The following is a 20267-nucleotide window of genomic DNA, read 5'->3' on the forward strand; positions in this document are numbered from 1 at the left end:
GTGTCTTCCAGAATTTTTAGTTTCATTTTCATTTAAAGTAAACCTGACATCATTCATTTATCAATGAATCTCCCTCAGGGGTCTGCTATGCTATCCTGCCTCCTTTCTGCTTCTGGAAGGGACTGAGATGCAGCACTGACTATTATGGGGCCATCTTTGTTCTCCAGCTGTCTCCCCAGTTAGACTGCGTTGCTTCTAGATCGAGGGAAGAATATGTTAGTCATCTCTGCATCAGCCACACCTAGAAAACTAAGTGGAATTTGAAACACAGGGAGGATGTGGATTATTCTTTGTGGCATTCAGGTCAACATTTTAATTAGTATTCAGAATGCTGGCACAACATTTTTGTATGCGTGGCACATAAAATGGCACGACAAAATAAAAACAAAACTTATTATCATACAGGAATAATGACTGTGACATCTGGGGACATTTCATTCTCACACAAATGTGTGCAATAGCTAGATAGCTAGCTAAAGAGAGTCCCCCAAAATGTGAAGATTTCCATCTCCAGACTCTCAGGATGTTACCTTGCATGGCAGAAGGGACTTTTCAGATATGATTAAGAACCTGATATGGGAAGATTGTCCTGAATTATACTGAGTAGGCCCCATGTAATCACAAGGCTCCTTAGAAGAGGAGGGCAGGAGGGTTGGATTCACAGAAGGGGATGAAAGGACAGACGCAGAGGCTGGAGTTCTCCCAGGTATGAGTTAAGGAATGAGCGAAGCCTCTAAAAGCTGAAAAAGGCAAGGAACAGGTTGTCCCCTATACTTCCAGAAGAAATGCTTTTCTGCTGACCTATTTGGATTTCCGATCTCCAGAACTATAATATAATCAGTTTGTATTGTTTTAAGCCACAAGTTGGTGGTAATCTGTTAGAGCAGCCTATAAAACTAACAGATAAAAAGTATATTAGTTTCTTAGGGATGCCACAACAAATTACTATAAACCAGGAGGCTTAAAACAATGAAATTTGGGCACCTGGGTGGCTCAGTCGTTAAGCGTCTGCCTTTGGCTCAGGTCATGATCCCAGAGTCCTGGGATCAAGCCCCGCATCGGGCTCCCTGCTCGGCGGGAAGCCTGCTTCTCCCTCTCCCACTCCCCCTGCTTGTGTTCCCTCTCTCGCTGTCTCTCTCTCTGTCAAATAAATAAATAAATAAAATCTTTAAAAAAAATGAAATTTGTTCTATCACAGTTCTGGAGGCTAGAAGTCCAAAGTGAAATGTTGGCAGGACCATGCTCTCCCCAAAGGCTTTAGATAAGAGTCCTTCTCCCTAACTGGCAGTCCTTATCATTCCTTAGTGTGTAGATGCATCGCTGTGATGTCTGCTGTTCCCATCACACGGCAGTCCCCCTGTGTGTATGTCTTCACATGGTCTTCTTATAAGGACACCAATCACTGGATTTAGGGTCCACCCTAATCCAGCATGATCTGAATTTAACTAATTCCATCTGCAAAGACCCTATTTCCAAAAAAGATCACAGTTTGAGATTACAGGGGATGACTTTGGGGAGGATATTATTCAATCCAGTACAGATTAATAGGTAGGTAGGTAGGTAGGTAGGCAGGTGTACGTACATAGATAGATAGATAGATAAATAAACATTCTTTGACAATACAATTTTCATTGTTGTATAATATTTTGTTATATGTTTATAGCAGAATTATTCATTCTTTTTGCCAGAAGCACATTGTTATATTTACCAAAACAGTTATTTCACTAGAAGAACTGCCCCTGTTTCTGAGTACCACATTCTGTATGGGATAATGACAAACTGCAACTTACCCTGGGAAGGGCAAACCAGGACAGAGAATGGACTCAAATCATTTCTCATGAAGGTCCATGGAAGGAACTGGAATGATTAATCAAGATAAGAGAAGCTTCAAGACATACATGGAAGATATTTTCAAAGACTGAATGTATGACCACATTAAAGAGAAATTAATCTTATTCTATTTTTCCCCAGTATGTTGAACTAAGGCAAATGGATCAAAAACCATTCCAAAAGAAAAAGTACTACAGTGGCCTCACCTCTCTGTGTGTCCTTCCTCATGCAGATCTTGGACCCCAAAATCTTCAGTCTTAGTAGTGCTCCAAAGCCTTCAAACAAATGTTTTCTTAAAATAATTTTGTCAAAAACCATGGATGGGAGGTGCCTGCATGGCTCAGTTGGTTAAGCATTCGACTCTTAATTTTGGCTCAGGTCATGATCTCAGGGTTGTGAGATCGAGAACTGTGGCTCCATGCTAAGCATGGAGGCTACTTAAGATTCTCTCTCTCTCCCTCTCCCTTTGCTCCTCCCACCCTGCTCACACACACACATTATCTCTCTCTCTCTCAAAAAAACCATGGATGGTATGATATTTTTTTAAACTGTCAAGAACTGCTATGGGTGTGAGATTTCCCCCTTCTTACAAATGAACAAGTTATCTAATTAAAGTTTCATTAATGCTTTGGAAGATAAGAGACTCCTGAGTCAGATACAAAGGCTGACTTATTACTCATAGCAACAACAGTAGCCAGAGTGTCATCATTTTCTTGACCTGTTTCCAGACCCCAGTTCCAGGGTGATATGAAAAGGGCCAGGTGGTGCCTGAATGTGCAAATGGTTGTTTACAGGAAAGAAACACTGCATTTAGGAAACCCCAATCTTTTGTATGGTCTCTGCAATCCTGTCTGACCATTGCCCTGGAAAGGTGTATTATTGCTATGGAAACAAGCTTGAAAAAGTCATCCACATCAAAAGTTGTCAGCATATCATTGCTCACAAAACATTCAGAAATGCAAGAAACCCATTGATATTTGTGTCTCAACAAGAGCCACCCCTACTTCATTTTTATACCATCTTGGTTTCTGGTCAATTTTCCCATGAGTTCATCACTACGTCAGCCACTTTGATTCATCTGACCGGCAGCACTGGGATCAACCCCATTCAGTTTGTCTCATACTATATTTAGTTAAGACTGCTATGAATAGGACCCCAAACAGCAAGATGAGGTCAACTTGAAGTATTAACCTCATTCAGTGAGAAGCAGAATGTGGATGAAGATGAGATTGGAGCTGTAAGCTAGAGGCAGATGAGAAAGCATTTTGTATGCTTCATTCTGCTTCCAATTTATTCTACTGGTGCCAAAGAATGATCAAAGAGTATAACAGGAGACTTACCCAGCTGATGTGCACGTGAAATCATTCTCCAGGGTGGCAAAAGGGATAACAGCTTAGAGAAGATGCTAATAGAGAGAGACCCAGTTCTAAAGACATTTTAATACTGCATTTAGTAAACACTGAGGCTTGAAGAGGATAGACTTGAAACGTATTTAGGAGGTAAAATCGAGAGAACCTTTAAGAGAAGGAAAGAGGAGAGAAGAAAAAGTCAAGCATGACTCCCAGGTTTCTGGATTGGGGAACAGTGTGGAGGGCAGTGACGTTCCCTGAGATAGGAAAGCTTAGGATAGTGGTTTTGAAGGGTATTGGCAAGTTCAGATGAACCAGTTAAGTGTAGACATCCACTGGGACGTCTAGCAGCTATTAAAGTTAAGGATCTGAGGTGGTAGGGAGAAAATGTACTGAAAAGGTCAGTTTGGAAGTTATCGGCACATAGGTTGTAACTAAAGTCTGAAGACTGGATGAGAATTTCTATAGAAAATATATCTAGAAAGGTCTAAGGGAAGAGCTCTGAACAGCAGTGTAAAGCCTGCAGGGGTGGCGGTGGGAGTGGGGAGGAATGGGGAAGGAGGAATTTCTGCCATAGGGCCCTGCAACAGAGTGCCAGAAGGAAGGAGTAATCAGCAAAGTGATTAACTAAGAGGATGAAGATGTGTATTGGATTTAGGGAGAATAAGATCATGGAGGACCTGGGGGAGAGTCATTCCATGGAAAGGTGAACACAGAAGCTAGTTGTAGTAGTGAGCTGTGAATGTCATAATTGGGCATGTATTGAGTATGTCTTTCAGCCATTAGGAAAATTTCATTATAAAATGTCAATTCTTTTTAAGAATTAAAGGGAATTCCCTTTGCACTGAGGCTTCCCAGGGCCTCTGATCTGATACAGGATGGATACAGGATCTGATACAGGAGGAGATGTATAATTCATTCGCGTTTCACGTTTGCTTGGCAAACGTGCAGGACATTCAGTGGGAGGCCGTACTTTGAGAATATAGCAGAAGTAGCAGTAAGATGCCTTCCACTGATGGGGGTGAAAGGGTGGTCAGCTTGTGGTGCAGAGTTTGTCAAATTTTACTAAAGCGGAAAAAGGAGATGGTCTAGCAGTCTGCAGCTGGGTCAGACAATAGCATACCTTATGTCAATACACACAAGCTGTAATAACGCACAGTTTCACCAAGCTCATATCATCCTTTTTTTTTTTTTTTTAATGTGTAAGCCCCAGAAAAAGATTTCATAGAAGTGTGTCTGGAGGAAAATAGGAAATGTCACTGCCACTGAGTTCTATTCAAAATGAGCAGGAGAAAAATACAGACTCAGGTAATTAGGTTTTTAGATCCAGCTCAGACTGTGGCATCTGTTACCCCACTGTCTTCCGAGTCTGATGTGTTGATCAGATGTTCGGTGGTGGGAAGCAGAGGGTCCAGAGCTTTCCTCCCAAAAGCAGAGCAAGAACATGGGCTTTGAGCTGACGGAAGCTAGAGGCAGATGAGAAAGGATTTTGTATCCTTAGGTAACTTGCAAGTTACCTAACCCTCTGAGTTTCGTGGCTTTTTGTTTGTATTTTTCATTTGTGAAAAGGAGTTAGCAACCCTTTATCAAAAGATTATTGAGACGATTAAACCACTCTTCCTTCCTTCCCTCCTTTTCTCTCCAGTGAATATCTACGCCTTCAGGTAAAGGACCTCTCAGGAATCTAGGTGCCACCTTCCAAGAAATTTGTATTATTTACATCAAGATCATATCCTGCAGATAATGGATGTGAACTTGAAAGTACCCCCAGAGGCAGGAAGGCCTTCAAAGGCCTTGGAATTCCCCTGAGCAGATTGACCCTTACCAGGACTTTATTTCAGCAACAAAGCTTTTTCAAGCTTTAAAATGACTCAGCTCCCGAGGGCCATATGCACAGTTTTCCATCTCATTAACAAAAAGCTTATTTCTCATAAACTTTTAAAGAAAGAACAGCTCTTTCCCAAGAAAACAACCTCTTCTCACTCCAGTCCCTGAAACTGGATTGAATATCACCAGGCAAACTGTAAACACCATTTACTTCCCAGTGCAAATGACCCCCATCTGCAGACTTGGCAGGATGGGAAGTGTCTCCTTTTGATATTCCAGCTATCTGGTATTTTCTTGGCATCAAGGTGTAAACTGCAATTTGGAGAGTCACAGCTATTCAATTTTCAGAGGAGAGAATTTGGAATTCTTTCATCCAAAAATTTTAGGGAAGGGAAACTAAACTGATCTCTGGCAAGTGAAAATGTACATCAAAGTCTCTTCATTACACTCAGAAGGACCTTTCCATTCCTTGATGGGGGGTCTATTCCCTTAAGTCTACACTCAGGTCTGAAATAATGTTTACTGATACCCAAACGCATGGTAGATTAGAAGTTAAAAAAAAATTTGAAGTAGAATGAGAAATTATGGGCCGACGGTCTATCAAAAAGAAATGTCAGCTAATATTTAAAAACGGGAGTGAAAGCTAACTATGACAAACGTAGGAAATCAAAAGCCACAGCAGTTAATGAACATTTGGTGCTGAGAGATAGGCCCTGTGTCTGCCAATCATGCCCAAGGTCACCACTCTGATGCTGCTTGTCACAGTGAGGGTTGTTCAATGCAACATACAGGAAGTTCCCTCTTTCCTTCTGTCCTGATTTCTGTCTTGATAGATTCCTTTTTCCGGTTCCAGAGTTTCAAGTAGATGGAATCATACAGAATGTATTCCTTTGTGCCTGGCTTCTTTCATGCAATATCATGTTTTTCAGATTCACTCATGTTGTGGGTGTCATGTATCCATTCTTTTTTCTTTTAATTCATTTATTTGAGAGAGAGAGAGAGAAAGAGCATGAGGAGGAGGGGCAGAGAGAATCTCAAGCAGACTCCGCACTGAGCGTGGAGCCCAAGGTGGGGCTCAATCTCACGACCCTGAGATTGTGACCTGAGCCGAAACCAAGAGTTGGATGCTTAACTGACTGCCTTACCCAGGCGCCCCATGTATCCATTACTTTTTATTGCTATTTAGAGTTAGTATGAATTTGCCACAGTTTGTTTATCCATTTACATATTGATGAGCATGTCTACGTAAGTCTTTTCATGGACATATGTTTTTATTTCTCTTGCTAAATATCTAGGATTGAGACTCCTGGGTTTTATATGGTTGGTGTATATTTAACTTTTAAGAAACCACTAGTTTCCAAAGTGATAATACCATTTTACACTCCTACCAGCAATATGCAAAAGTTCTAATTTCTTTACATCTTCACCCACACTAAGCACTGTCAGTCTTTTCACGATTTAGCCATTCTAGTGTGTGTGTGAAGTGATATTCCCATTGTGGTCTTAATCTGCATTTGCTTTATGACAAATGAATGATTTATAGAGCAGGGATCTGCACGCTATGTCTATGGGCAGGGCCGGCTACATAGAATATGTGGAATAAAAACACAGAGACACTTGCATTAAAGTTAATAAAAATGCCAAGAAGGCAGCAGCAGAACATTAAACAAAGCAAGAAGCCCTTCTAAGTACAAGAACCTGTGGACTGCAGAGGGCACGTGACCTTAAACCTGGCCTTGGGCGCCTGGTTGGCTCAGTTGGTTAAGCGACTGCCTTCGGCTCAGGTCATGATCCTGGAGTCCCGGGATCGAGTCCCACGTCAGGCTCCCTGCTCAGCAGGGAGTCTGCCTCTCTCTGACTCTCCCCCCTCTCATGCTCTCTCTCTCATTCTCTCTCTCAAATAAATAAATAAAATCTTTAAAAAAAAAACCTGGCCTTGCCTATGGGCCAGATCCAGCTCATATTATGGGCTGTTTTAGTATGGCTTATGAGCTAAAAATGGTTTTTATATTTTTAAATAGTTAAAAAATGAAAAAAGTCGTATTTTGTGATACTTGAAAATTATAGGAAATTCAAATTTCAGCATCCATAGATAAAGATATTTTACAATACAGCCATACTCATTTATTTATGTATTATCTATAGTTGGACAATGACAGTAGTTGCAACAGAAACTCTATGGCCTGCAAAATATAAAATGTTTACTGTCTGGTGCTTTATAGAAAGAGTGCCAACTCTTTTCATGTGTTCATTTAACCATTTGTATATTTTCTTTTTTTTGAAGTGTCAAGTCCATGTTTAATTGCATTGTTTATCATTTCATTTTTCAGTTGTAAAAGTTATTTATTTATTATGGATATGATTCCTTTGTCAGATATATGTGTGAAAGATATTTTCTCCAAGTCTCTGATTTGACTTTATATTTTATTTACAAATTTTCAGGGCGCCTGGGTGGCTCAGTTGGTTGGGCGACTGCCTTCGGCTCAGGTCATGATCCCAGGGTCCTGGGATCGAGTCCCACATCGGGCTCCCAGCTCAGCAGGAAGCCTGCTTTTCCCTCTCCCACTCCCCCTGCTTGTGTTCCTGCTCTCGCTGTCTCTGTCAAATAAATAAATAAAATCTTTAAAAAATAATAAATAAAAAAAAATAAAAATTTTCAAAAGAGCTAGAGGTTTCAATTTTGGTGAAATCCAATTTATCGATTTTTATTCTTTTATGATTAGTGCTTTTTTGTGTTTTAAGAAATCTTTGCCTACCTCAAAGTTGCTAAGAACTTTTTCCTGCTTTTTTTCTGGGAATTTTATACTTTAATCTTTTATACTTGGGTCTATGATCCATTTTTAATTATTATGATTTGAGAGGGGCATACTGAGAGGTAGAGGTAAAGGTTCATTTTTTTCCCACATGAATATCCAGTTGGTTTGCAACTGTTTGTTTAAAAAAAAAATGTTTCTTTCCCCATTGAATCAGAATTCTGTTGAAAATCAATTGATCATATCTTTTTGGACTTTTAAATGGTAAAATGGTGTAAGTGTGAACTCATGCTATATTTTCTCTTTACAAAATCATCTGTATTTCCTAGCTCTGTCCACCAGTAGTGTCTAAAAACAATAACTAACTTTGTAGAAATGAACATCACAACTCAAATATTGGTGTCTAAAAACCATTTCACACCAGAAGAAACCAGAACGAATCTGGAAGAAAAAATATACATAGTCTGGGATATTTATCATGCCAGAAAATAGATAAGCTATGGAAGACTATTGAGTTGTGGCGAAATGACAGAATAGCCAATTTCAAGAGGCTCCCACTGGCCCAACATGCACCAATTTGTACACCAAATTAATAATAGATGTAATAGATTTAATACATCAAAATGCATGAAAAAAATCTATATGTTTATAATCATGCAAAAATAAACACGCATGCACACACACACACACACACAGAGCAAGTCCATTTATATAAAAAGCAGTCTATCATACAGTTACAAAAAAGCAGATCCAGGGTTATTGGGGGGTGGGACAAAGAGAGCGTTGGACTGCAGAAGGGTACAACGAATCTCCTAGCGGTGATGGTGTTGGAAGCATTCCCCATCTTGAGTGTGGCGGTGGTTTCACGCATGCGTAATTACCAAAACTCTTCAAACTGCGCACTTTAAATGGATGTGGTTTGTTTTACATAAGTTATTTCTCAATACAAATGACAAGCGGCAGAAGTTCAATTAGGTAAATTTAGTTGAAAGGATTTTTCTGAGTTTCTGTATACCTAGTAATTGTCTATGTTCTGTCAATTGGGGAGAGAGGAATGTTGAAGTGTAAAACTATAAATTTGCGTGTTTCTTATCTTAATTTTATAATTTTTGCATTCGGGAATTTTGAAGCTGTTTTTAGATTCATACATATTTATGATTGCTGTGTCCTCCAAATGAGTTGCTGTTTGTATTATTATGAAATGCCCTCTTTATTTTTAATTCTGTCTTGAAGTCTATTTAGTTTCATAAAAATACAACCATTTTTCTTACGCTCATTTTTATGGGATTATCTTTTGCATCCTCTATTTTTTTTTCTTCAAATTGAAAAAACATTTCTTATAGGTCACATACAGTTGAGTATTGCTTTTTTTTAAATCCATTCTGACATTCTCCTCTCTTTTTTTTTATAAGAAATCTTCAGTCTGTACCTTATGCAATTATTGGTATGGCTGTTTCATATCCACATTTTGCTTTGTTTTTCATTTGTTTGTCTACTGGTTTTCCTTCTCATTGCAAAAATCTTTTTTTTTTTCTTTTTAGTATTCCATTTTATTTTCTCTGTTGGCTTCCCACCTATCCTAGTCTTGCCCCAGGGCTAACAGTATTCATCATTAACATATCCGTCTGTTTAGAGTCCACATTGTACTACTTCATACTTCACACTTTACACTTGGCATTTCAAACATTCAGTTTCCCAATTCCCACTTCTAACTTCATGTCTGCTGCTTCCCATGCTCAGTTCCTACCCCCTACTTCACAAATATAATAGCTTTAGAAAAAAATATAATTCCATTTACCATTCCACCCATCTTTTTTCTTATAGTGCGTTAAACCATCAGGTGTCTTTTATGGAAATCATGGGAATAATAAAACATAATAATAAAACATAGCATTATATACACACACACGTGTGTGTGTGTGTGTGTGTGTATTTCAATTTAATTACCATGTGCTGTTCTCTTCCTTCCTTCTTGTAGATCTCAGTCCTAGTTTGCATCTGGGATCTTTTTTTTTTTTTTTTTTTTGGCCTCAACAATTTTTTTAAATCATGCTTTAGGGAATTTTTTTTTTTAATTATTGAAGTATATTTGACACAGAAGTTACATTACTTTCAGACGTGCAACATCATAATTCAACTGCACACTTTAACATTTATTGTAGTGTGATTCTGCTGGCGAAAACATTCAGCTTCCAATTTTCTGAAAATGTCTTTTCACTCTCATTTTTAAAGGATATTTTTGCAGGTTATTGGATTCTGGATTAACAGATTTTAGTTTTGCAGCAATTTAAAGCTATCATTTCAGAGTCTTCTGGATTCCATTCTTTGTTTCTGATGAGAAGTTAGCTATCATTTATACATTGTTCTTCTGTATGTTATGTGGCTTGTTTTCTCTAAGTGCTTTGAAGATTTTTCCTTTATCTATTATCAGTTTAACCGACCTACTTACATCTGATTTTACCTGTATTTTTTTCTGCCTTGAATTTACTGTGATTCATGGATCTATATGCCGAAATTTTTCATCAAATGGGGAAAGTTTTTAGTCATTGTTTCTTCCAGTATTTTTTTGCCCTATTCATACTACCCTCCTTTCATAGGTCCTATTACATTTATAGTAGACAGTATATATTGTCCCATAGTTTCTTGAGCTTCTATTCATTTTTAAAATCTATTTTTTCTTTGGTCACCTGAGTAGCTCAGTTGGATGAGCATCTGACTCTTTATTTTGGCTCAGATCACGGTCTCAGGGAGGTGGGATCCAGCCCCTGAGTGTTGTCTGGCTCTGTGCTCAGTAGGGAGTCAGTTTCTTCCTTGTCCCTCTCCCTCTGCCCTTCCCTCCACTCATGCACTCTCTCTCAAATAAATAAATCTTTAAAGAAAATCTATTTTTTTCTCTTTTTTATTTCATATTAAGTAATTCCTACTGATCTATCTTCAAATTCATTGACTTTCTCATTTGTGAAGCCAATCTAAGGATTTCCTCTTTTAAATTCTAAATTCAGGAAACTCATTTGGTTCCTTCTAAAGTTTTTATTTTTTTGCTGAAATTTTCTTTTTGTATTTTATTTATAAATGATTTTAATGTATTAAAGCTATACTTTTCTCTTACTATTTTAATAGTTTTTACCCATTGCTTCTTCAAACTTTTTATAATAGCTTTTTTAAATACAATATACTAGTGGTACCTGGGTGGCTCAGTCAGCTGAGAGTCCTACTCTTGGTTTCAGCTCAGGTCATGATTTCAGGGTCATGGGATGGAACCCCACATCAAGCTCTGTGTTGGGCTCCACACTGACTCAGCATGGAGTTTCTCTCTCCCTCTCCCTCCCCCCCGCCCAGTACTCTCTCTTCAAATAAATAAATAATTTTTAAATAAATAAATAAATACAATATACTAAATCCAACATCTAGAGCATTCCAAGGTTGAATTTTAGTGACTGTCTTTTTTTCTTGATTGTGTGTCATGTATCTCTGCATACCTGGTAATTCTTGATTGTCTGCTGGACTTTGTTGGCAATATGTAGTACAGATTCTGGATTCTGTTGTTATGTCCACTGAATGCTGAATTTTGTTCTACTAGGCAGTTCAAGCACTGGTTGATTAGATTGAACTTGGATAGCCTTGGTTTTATGCCTTGGTAGGCCAGATCTGTGGAGCATTCAAGCTGTTGCCTGACTTCTTCTAACTTGGCAGGACTTCCCATTCAAACTTGGCATCTCCTATAAATCTCTTCAGGGCCTCATTTTAGTTTTGTTGAAGGTACGTCTAAAATAGACTTTTCTCTTGAACATGTCCCTTGCTCCTAACATAATCTTTATGGTGCCCTAGCTAGATGCATGTAGTGTTCATGAGATATTAATGATTTTATCAATTTTGGCTAGACAAAATTGTCACTATCTCCCAGCCCTTTCAGACCACTAGGCTATTTGTTTTACTCTCAAATCCATGGCTGCCACTTAAGTAAATATCATAAAATTCCACATGCATGTGCAGCCCAACCCTCAGCTAAGGACTTGTGAAGAGCTGCCCCCCTACACAGGCTTCTGGATCAGCCCTCCATTCCATGACCCCTTCTTCTCTAGTGCTCTGCCCCAGAATGGTAGTCATTTCGTTGTCCTGAATCAGATCTCTACCTCCTCGGATCAGTGGGACTGCCATGCTCTGCTTACATCTCTCTCACTGGCAGAAAGCCAGGTGGGGTTCACCTCATGAGTTTCCCTTTTCTCATGGATTGGAGTCTTGCACTGCCTGGTGATCAATGCCAAAAAGAATTACTTTGTCTATTTTGTTCAATGTTATGTTTGCTTATATTGGGAGACCCAATATAAGCAGGACTGGCTACTCCATTAGTCAGAAGCATGTCTTATGCAATTGCTTGTATGACTATATCCTATTGATATATCACTTAATTTTAGGTTTCTGCTTTCTAGAAATGTACACGTGCAAAACATACAGATACTGTTAGCTGAAAGTCCTAAAAACTTTTTCATTATAATTAAATTATAATTTAATCAATTATAATTAATTATAAAATAATTAAATATAATTAAATATAATTAATTAAACCAATTAATATTTTGTTTTAATGGATTAATGTATTAATGTTTTAATATTGAAACTTTCACAAGAATGATATTTAACCTTCATTATTTATTGGAGATTTTTTTTCAACAGGATTATAAGCTAGTGATGGAATAAAAATTAGTAACTGCTTAGTCCTGAGGTCATTACCAAGGATCTCTGGAGCCTAGCTTGCTGTCGGTTCCTTATCACCACCTCCACTTCCCTCCAACATCTAGGACTGGCTCAATTTGATGGAGGCATGAGCTATTTAATTTCACTGCATTTATTCTCTTGTAAATAAGGTAGCACGTATATTTCTTGAAACTCAGGGATGATAAAATTAAGGTTAAAATGGGTCTCAATCAGCTGTTACACTCTCATCTAGTTGGAAAAAAATATCGGTGGAGTTTCTATTTAATGTGCCAAATACTAGGTAGGAGAAAATATTCAGGAAAAAAAAAAAAACATTAAGAAAAGGAAGGGAGGGAGGGAGAAAAAAGAAAGAAAACAGGAGGAAAAAGAAAAACAGGTCCCTGTTCTGAAAAATATTACTGTTGGATAATTTCCCAAAAGACCTAAATTGTGATGCCATATGATGGGATTGATTCTGGAGATACATAAGTGAAGTACTAAGGAAGCTTGGAGAAAAATATTTAAGTAGGTATAAATGCAATAGGTACCAATTTCACTGTCAAAATTTCTCACTAGTAAAGATACCATTTGCTTTATTTCTCTACAACTAAATTTACTTTATCAGAGAAAGCACCATTCCATTTTGGTAGAAGACAATTTAATCTTACCAATTCAAGGAACATTCAGTCATTTCTGGTTTAATACTGAGTCTCTCAAGAAACCACTAAGCCAATTCAGTATTTTCTGATGCTTTTTATCTATTTGTTTGGGTTTGAGTAGGCGGTTTACTTTTATTATCCAAGAATTGTGGTGAGGACAAGTAGTCCATAATTATCAGCATGTATCTGTGGTGGCATCTTCTATGATGAGGATCATTCTTCATCATCACTGCATTGTTGACAGAAAATTCTACATTTTGGTTTGTTAATTCATCACTCTGTTCATGCAGGTCATTCTCTATCTTCTTTAACCCTACTCCAATGCCTGTCCTGGTCAGTTGGCTTACACTGTAAAATTTCTGTACCCTTCCCAGAGCACAGGCATAACAGAAACTGGACAATTGCCTTCCCCAGACTGATTGTATGGTGTATGGCTGCCTTTGGGCCCATTTTGGAGTAGTGAAGTAGAGTGATTAAACGTACAGACATTGGAGACAATCTTCCAGAGTTTGATCCCATCCTACCAAGGACCAATGGTCTAGCCTCAGTCACCTAACCTCTCCATGCCCCTCATTGATGAAGTGATTATAATAGTATTCTTTACTTCCTAGAGTTGTTGTGAGAATGAATGATAGTGATATATACAACGTGCTTAGAAGCTGGCACAGAGTGAGCATTATATAAATATTATCTATCTTAGCAGCAGAGCCTAGACTTTGCACTCAGCAGTTTCTCCTCAAGCACCAAGTTGAACCTGGCTCTTAAATTATAATGCTTGCAGTCTTACAACAATACCTCATGGGAAATTAAAGATAACCAAAAATAGAAACTAGGCAATGTCTCTTTGTGTTTGGATTTATATCAGAGAGCTTCTCCAGGTTCGCAACCTTTAACTTCCAGTTGTGTTCTTCAAATTTGCCTTTTCTCACCAACTATATTGCTTTAGAGTAGAAAACTTATCTTGCAATATTTGATATTTTGTTCTTTTTCTCTCTTTTTAATTTTTTTTAAGGATTTTATTTATTCATTTTGAGAGAGTGAGAGAGAGTGTGAGAGAGCACAAGCCAGGGGGAGAAGCAGAGGGAGAGGGAGAAGCAGACTCCCAGCTGAGCAGGGAGCCTAATGTGGGCTCAATCCAGGACCCTGAGATCATGACCTGAGCCGAAGGCAGACACTTAACTGACTGAGCCATCCAGGTGCCCCTTTTTTCTCTAAACTTATGGGATAAACATGGTCTGCATCCTAGAGCACTCAACTTTTGCCATTCAAAACAAAAACAGAATCCACTTTCCTTTTTCAAAAAAATCTTCATATTTATAAACTTTGATTTAAAGACTTGAATTTGCTATAGAATTCAAAGCTTATTTTTGTCAATCAAAGTTGAATATCAACTACTTCTCTTTGCAAACCTACTGTCCAAGTCTATTCTGGGGCAATGGATGCTAGTGACCAAAGAGCCAGAATATCAAGTATAAAGAAAAGATTTTTTAAGGCCATCTGAATATGTTTTACTTGCTCCCTCCAGATCCACCTTCCAAATTTCTCTGCCCTTCTCTGTGTCTCAGGATGCTGAGTTTTATGAACCATATCAATGGGCCCACTTCCCCTCTGGCTTCCTCTTGGGTTTGGCCAATGGGCAAGACTGACAGTCATTATACTTGGTTTCCTTCCTGTTTGCTCTCTGCAAGTGAGCTGGGACCCTCTGCTAAAGTCATATCCTTTCCCACTATTCTGGGTACTCTTTCCCAGGCCCCAGTATCTGCTTCTTATCCTTCCCCTTTTTGGATTGGGGTTGCAATTACTGTCCAGCCTTGGTAGCTCCTATTGGTTTCCTTTTAACCTCCCCATAATGTTGTAAGTAGCCTCTTTATTAAATACTTCATTTTCCCATTCAAGTGGACTCTCTGTTTCCTGCCAGGATATTGAGTGATCCAAAAGGAAAGTGGAAACTCCAGGAAACAAACTAACAAACACATTGACCAAAAAGGGAAACATAATCATGACATTCCATTTATTGTTCAAAAAAACAATATTAAGATATTCATATTTTTAAATTTAAAAATCAGTCTTTAGATGATTCACTAAAGATTTCATTATGGTAGCAGAATAGAAGGTAATATAATCAACTGTGAAAATTTTAAAGTCAAGGTAATTGACTTTACTGATACTGAAAGATACTGAAAAGAAGATACTGAAAAGAAGAAGAAGTAAGGTGAAGAACCACTAACATCCAATCATAATAAGTAAAGGGTGGGGGGGGTGTCTATGATCAATGGTAAATAGACTAGAAATGTGTGCATACATAATTTAAATCTATAAAGGTCACTAAAAATAGTGGAATAATGCTCTTTCAGGGTGGGAGGAGGAAGGTAGAGAGAGGTATAGGTGAGCTAAGTCTTCATCTCTCATAGCAGGAAATCAATAGCTTACATTTAAATTTGACAAATGAAGAAAGAGATTTGAGTGTATTATTTAGACTTATGGAAATAATGACCAGAATAATGGCGAAAGGAAACAGTACGGAGTAGCTGCTTAGAGGGCAAGGGTGTGTCAGAGAAGGAAATAGGGCAGAGGGGAGATTATGACCTCCCATTCAAGGTCCTCTCCACAATTAGGGACATGGTTTTGAAAACTGTGTGCACGCCTTACTTTGATTCTAATATTAACAACCCTGAGGGAGTTGTGAGGAAGCACCACTGGTCTTTGGTCAGAGTTTCACAGTGAGTATGAGAGTCAGGCAGAGGAGAGAGAGGACGAGAGCAACTTCCGGCAGCTCCCCTTTCCAGTTCCTGGGGGAGGAAAGTGGTTTTTCTTACATCCTAAGAAGGCTTGCCCCTATGGCTCCAGGTTTGCTTCCTCCCTTTGTGCCTGAGTCTCAAACCTGGGCAGCTGTCTTTACTCTATGGAGCTGTCTCTTCTCAGGGGAGCTGGAGAGAGTGAGGCTCTGTTCCACTTCATGCTAGATGCCTCATGCTGGGATCTGAGGAATACACATCTCTTCTGCTCTGAGGTAATGACATCATTTGTTTGGTCATTTTTATACATGAGTGAGAAATTTGCTTCTTTATCAGCCGCCCTCCTCCAATCTTCTTTTGATAGCTGTTGTTTCAAAATGCAGTTGCCATTGTTTAATGTATGTGGGTACCTCACAGGCAAACTTTGTAGCCCCCCCTCTTTCTTTCAGGGCCTTTAAGACTGACTTCTGGAGAGCAAAAAATGGGACCCTTGGGTCTACAATCAGGCTTGGGTTGAGACTATGAGTCTCAGATGAAGAGTGAATCAAGACACAGGCTGCTCTGATTTCAGAATGTCACAAGAATCTGGAGCCTGCTGGTTTAGGTTGAATGTTCCCTCCATGAAAGAGTAAAAGCTTCCATGTGAGCACACAGGTACAATCAGTGACAACCAAAGCCAACCATGCTTGAATCTTTTCATTCCCCAGTAGGAAAGGGCCCATTCTCTTTAACCCATCACCCAGGGTCATCAGTAATATGCCCCCGGCCCTATTTCCCCCTCCCCTCTCATACATTCAACTCCTCACTCACAGAATAGGCACACCTTGTTCCCGGCAAATATCCCATGCTCTCCCAAGTCCACGACTGTGCTCAAGCCATTTGCTTTCTCTACAACATCTTCAGCGGAAACACATCCTCCCATTCCTTCAAGTCAGCCAATAGGCTGCTTTCCCAGTACCTTTTACAGTGGAGAGACCAGGATTTAGTGAAGGGAAGAAAGTTCCCCAAGGTTACTTAAATATTTAGCAGAATTGCAGAAAACAAGACTCTACTCTCCTTGTAGAACTCCTCCCATCAAACTACATTGATGAATATATTTGTGTCTATAGTTTTGTGTTGATAATTACAACTGACTTCTGAGTGAAATTTTCTTCCTCTTCCTGACTTGGATATCTGGGGTTTTCCATATGCTAAGCCTCCCAGGCCCTGATGTGCTTCCCTCCTGGTCTCAAGGCCACGCTACATGTTCATCTAGATGTTTTCTACTCCTTTACTCTCACAAGGGCTACTACTTTGCTTCTCTTCCCCAGTGTTCATGGATTTCTTGCCTGTGGTTCAGCCTGGGACTGATTTTCATTCATCCTCTTCATAGCAGGGAATTCATGAAACTTTTCAGAGCACCTAGAAGCCAAGAATATGAAGTGAGTCACTCATTCACAAAGAAGTGTTTGCATCTAACAGAAGTAATTTCAGCATCACACCCTGGTCCCACCAAGTTAGGAGAATGCTCACAAAGGACAGAATTGGAGACAATAGGTGAGGTCCCAAGAGTGGCATCTCAGGTGTCAGCAAGCCAGTGGGGAAAGGATTTCTGCAGGCTGCTAATCAGCAGAACCACAGACTCAGAGCCTATCAGAAAATGGCAAGACCATCGAAGGTCTGTGGTACCATCACTATGTGTTCAGATAGGAGGACTGGCTCCAGTGGAGGGCAGTCAAGTGCATGAAAGCAGCCAGTTAGCAGGGAAGCCAGAAACAGAACAGAGGTCCCTGAACATAGGGATCCAGAATTCTATTTATAATTTTATTCTTGCCCACATTTATCTTCTACACTTACAATTTTAGACTGTGTTAAAATGTACCCCAAGTTCCTGGGCAATATGACTCTCTTCTTGGGTGCAGCTATGGCCCTCATATGGATTGGTTACAAAAGACTGGGTTGAATGATGTCTTGTCCTGGTGATAATGTTTCAGTTTCTATAGGTCTGGATACTTGATTCTATGTATGCTTCAGAAAATAGAGAATGGATTTGCTGAGGCAGTCCCTGTGTTGTGACCTCTTGATCTGGGCCCTCTTGATCTGGGCCCATTTCTATGTTCCCTTAACCTTAGCATGCTCTGCAGATATCCCTGCCCCACTTTACCCCAAACTCCCGCGAAACTTGCAGGTGGTGAGAAACTTGCATGCTGGTCCCCTGACTGGACAGACCAAATTGCATCAGGGGAAATCACCAATTGCACAGCCATGACTAGATGTAAGATGACCAACTCTCCCCTATTTGCCTGGAACTTTCTCACTTCTAAAATTGGAAACCCTGCATCCTGGGAACTTTCTCAGTGGGATGGTTGGTCATCTAACGCAAAAGGAGGCAAGGCAGCTGCATTGTCCTGCTTCTAAACATGCAGCAGGTAGCAGAAGCTACTGCTCTTCATGTTAGATTTGGTGGTGGGAAATTGGATAGTCTACATAATTAACAATTGGTCCACTACTGGATAGAATAGCCAAGTATGGAGGGAGTGGGGGTATGGTGGTGTATGCTACGTAAGGAGATTGGACCTTGTGCTGTAGGCACAGGGGAGTATTTGTGGGCGTGATTCTGTGTTTTATAGTGACATGCTTTTCAGAGATATGCTGAGGCATATTCACCCAGCATTTAGGACAGAATAGATTGGACTCGGTGAGACTGGCAATAAAGATGGAATTTCAGGGGACAGAGAGAGGATGTGACTCCTCAAGGTCACACAGAAAGTACATTGTAGGGTCAGAAATAGGACTTAGGGTTCAATAAATGTCCCAGATACTGACCAACAATTGGCAATTTTCTCCTTCAGTTGATAGTAGTGAAGGGGTAGCGCTGGTTATAGTGGGAGCCAGGAAAGTGGTGGTGGGAACCAGAATATGAGGTTAGTTAGAAGGGGTCCCTCAGTGACTTTTTCAACATCTCCCTCTCTTCTTTTCTCTCCTTGTCCTCCTCCTCTTCCTTCTCTACCTCTTCCTCTTCCTCCTTTCTTTTTCTCTCCTTCATCACAGCCACCTCCCCATGGTCTTCCAGCCTTCAGTCTTGCTCAGTGTCCCCACCTGTCTACCACATCTATCCTCTGCCAACATCATATTATCCCAGGATCACAGGGCAGTGAGCCATCATAATTTAGTATGAAGGTCAACCCCTCGCTCCTGCTCCTCGGGATTCCCACACTGCACCTTACCTCTTCCCAAAGGAAATAGTAGCTCTAGGAGAGGGATATCAGAGCTCAGAGAGCAATGGGGAAACACCACCCAAGGACCTACATCTCCCTCATGCAAGTGGAGCCCCACGACAAGGGGAAAGTATAGAGAATTTCCCACTCACTGCAATGTTTCTCTTCTCTTCTTGGTTCTTGGCCCGCTTAGGTCATATGGCTGCTCTGTTTGCTATCTGATGCTATCAAACAGCTATTTTTTGGTTATAGTTTCATAATTTTTCTCAGCAAATGGACTGATCTGGTCAAAGATTTTCTATCGGAACCAGAAGCTGAAGCCTCAAGATACATTTCAAATGCATCATCTTTGAGTCACATTAAATTAATATTTTTAAGCATCTTAATAAGTAATATCTGCCTTCTAGGAATATTGTGCTAAGTTTTGCTCCTAATAGCATTAATTAGAATACTTCTTTTCTACTCCACTGAGTACCACTTGACCACCCACCCATCATTATTTAAAAAAAAAAATTAGTTTGTTTCATGAAAAGTATGTTTTAATTTATCAATATCTGCTGAATGAGAATCAACTAGAATACTTAGAAGTGATTTTTAATGTGGTTTGTTTCCTAATGCTGGGGAATCGTCCATGATTCATTATGAAGAATTAATGTGCAGAACGTGGTAAAATTATGAAAACATTTTGTTCTCTAATCCATCCCTCTTCTTTCATCTTATTCCATTCTCTCATTTTTGCCATGAAAAAAACAAACTGTGATTTCTTGCTTCTCACTGAGAGAACTGATAAGCCTTTATAATACTATTATTATATTATTATACTGTTTTTACTATATTGTTATACTATTATTATTTAATGTGCCTGAACCCACATTATAATAAGTGCCAGAACACGAGCATGAAGTACAGTCAGTCAGTGCGGACAGTCAGTGGTGGGATATTCCAAACAGCTCACCTGAACAACCTGAGCCCCACTGAGCTCTGCAGCTCACCTTCACTCCAGGGCTATCGGGGGCAGCAAAGACAGAGAAACAAGTGTCCATCCATGGCTGTCAGCGGGGGACTAATCAAATAAACCAGATTTTTTTTTCCCTAGGAAAAAAATAAGAAGTGTCTTTATTTTTTGCTACAGAGTGATCTCCAGAAGTTATTTTTAAGAAAACTAAGAATGAAAAAAAAAAAAAAAGAAAATGCATGTGAGTGGCATTCTAATCTTCATTTA

The sequence above is a fragment of the Leptonychotes weddellii genome, chromosome 10 (assembly GCF_054177405.1).
Source record: "Leptonychotes weddellii isolate Sample4059 chromosome 10, ASM5417740v2, whole genome shotgun sequence".
NCBI lineage: Eukaryota > Metazoa > Chordata > Mammalia > Carnivora > Phocidae > Leptonychotes > Leptonychotes weddellii.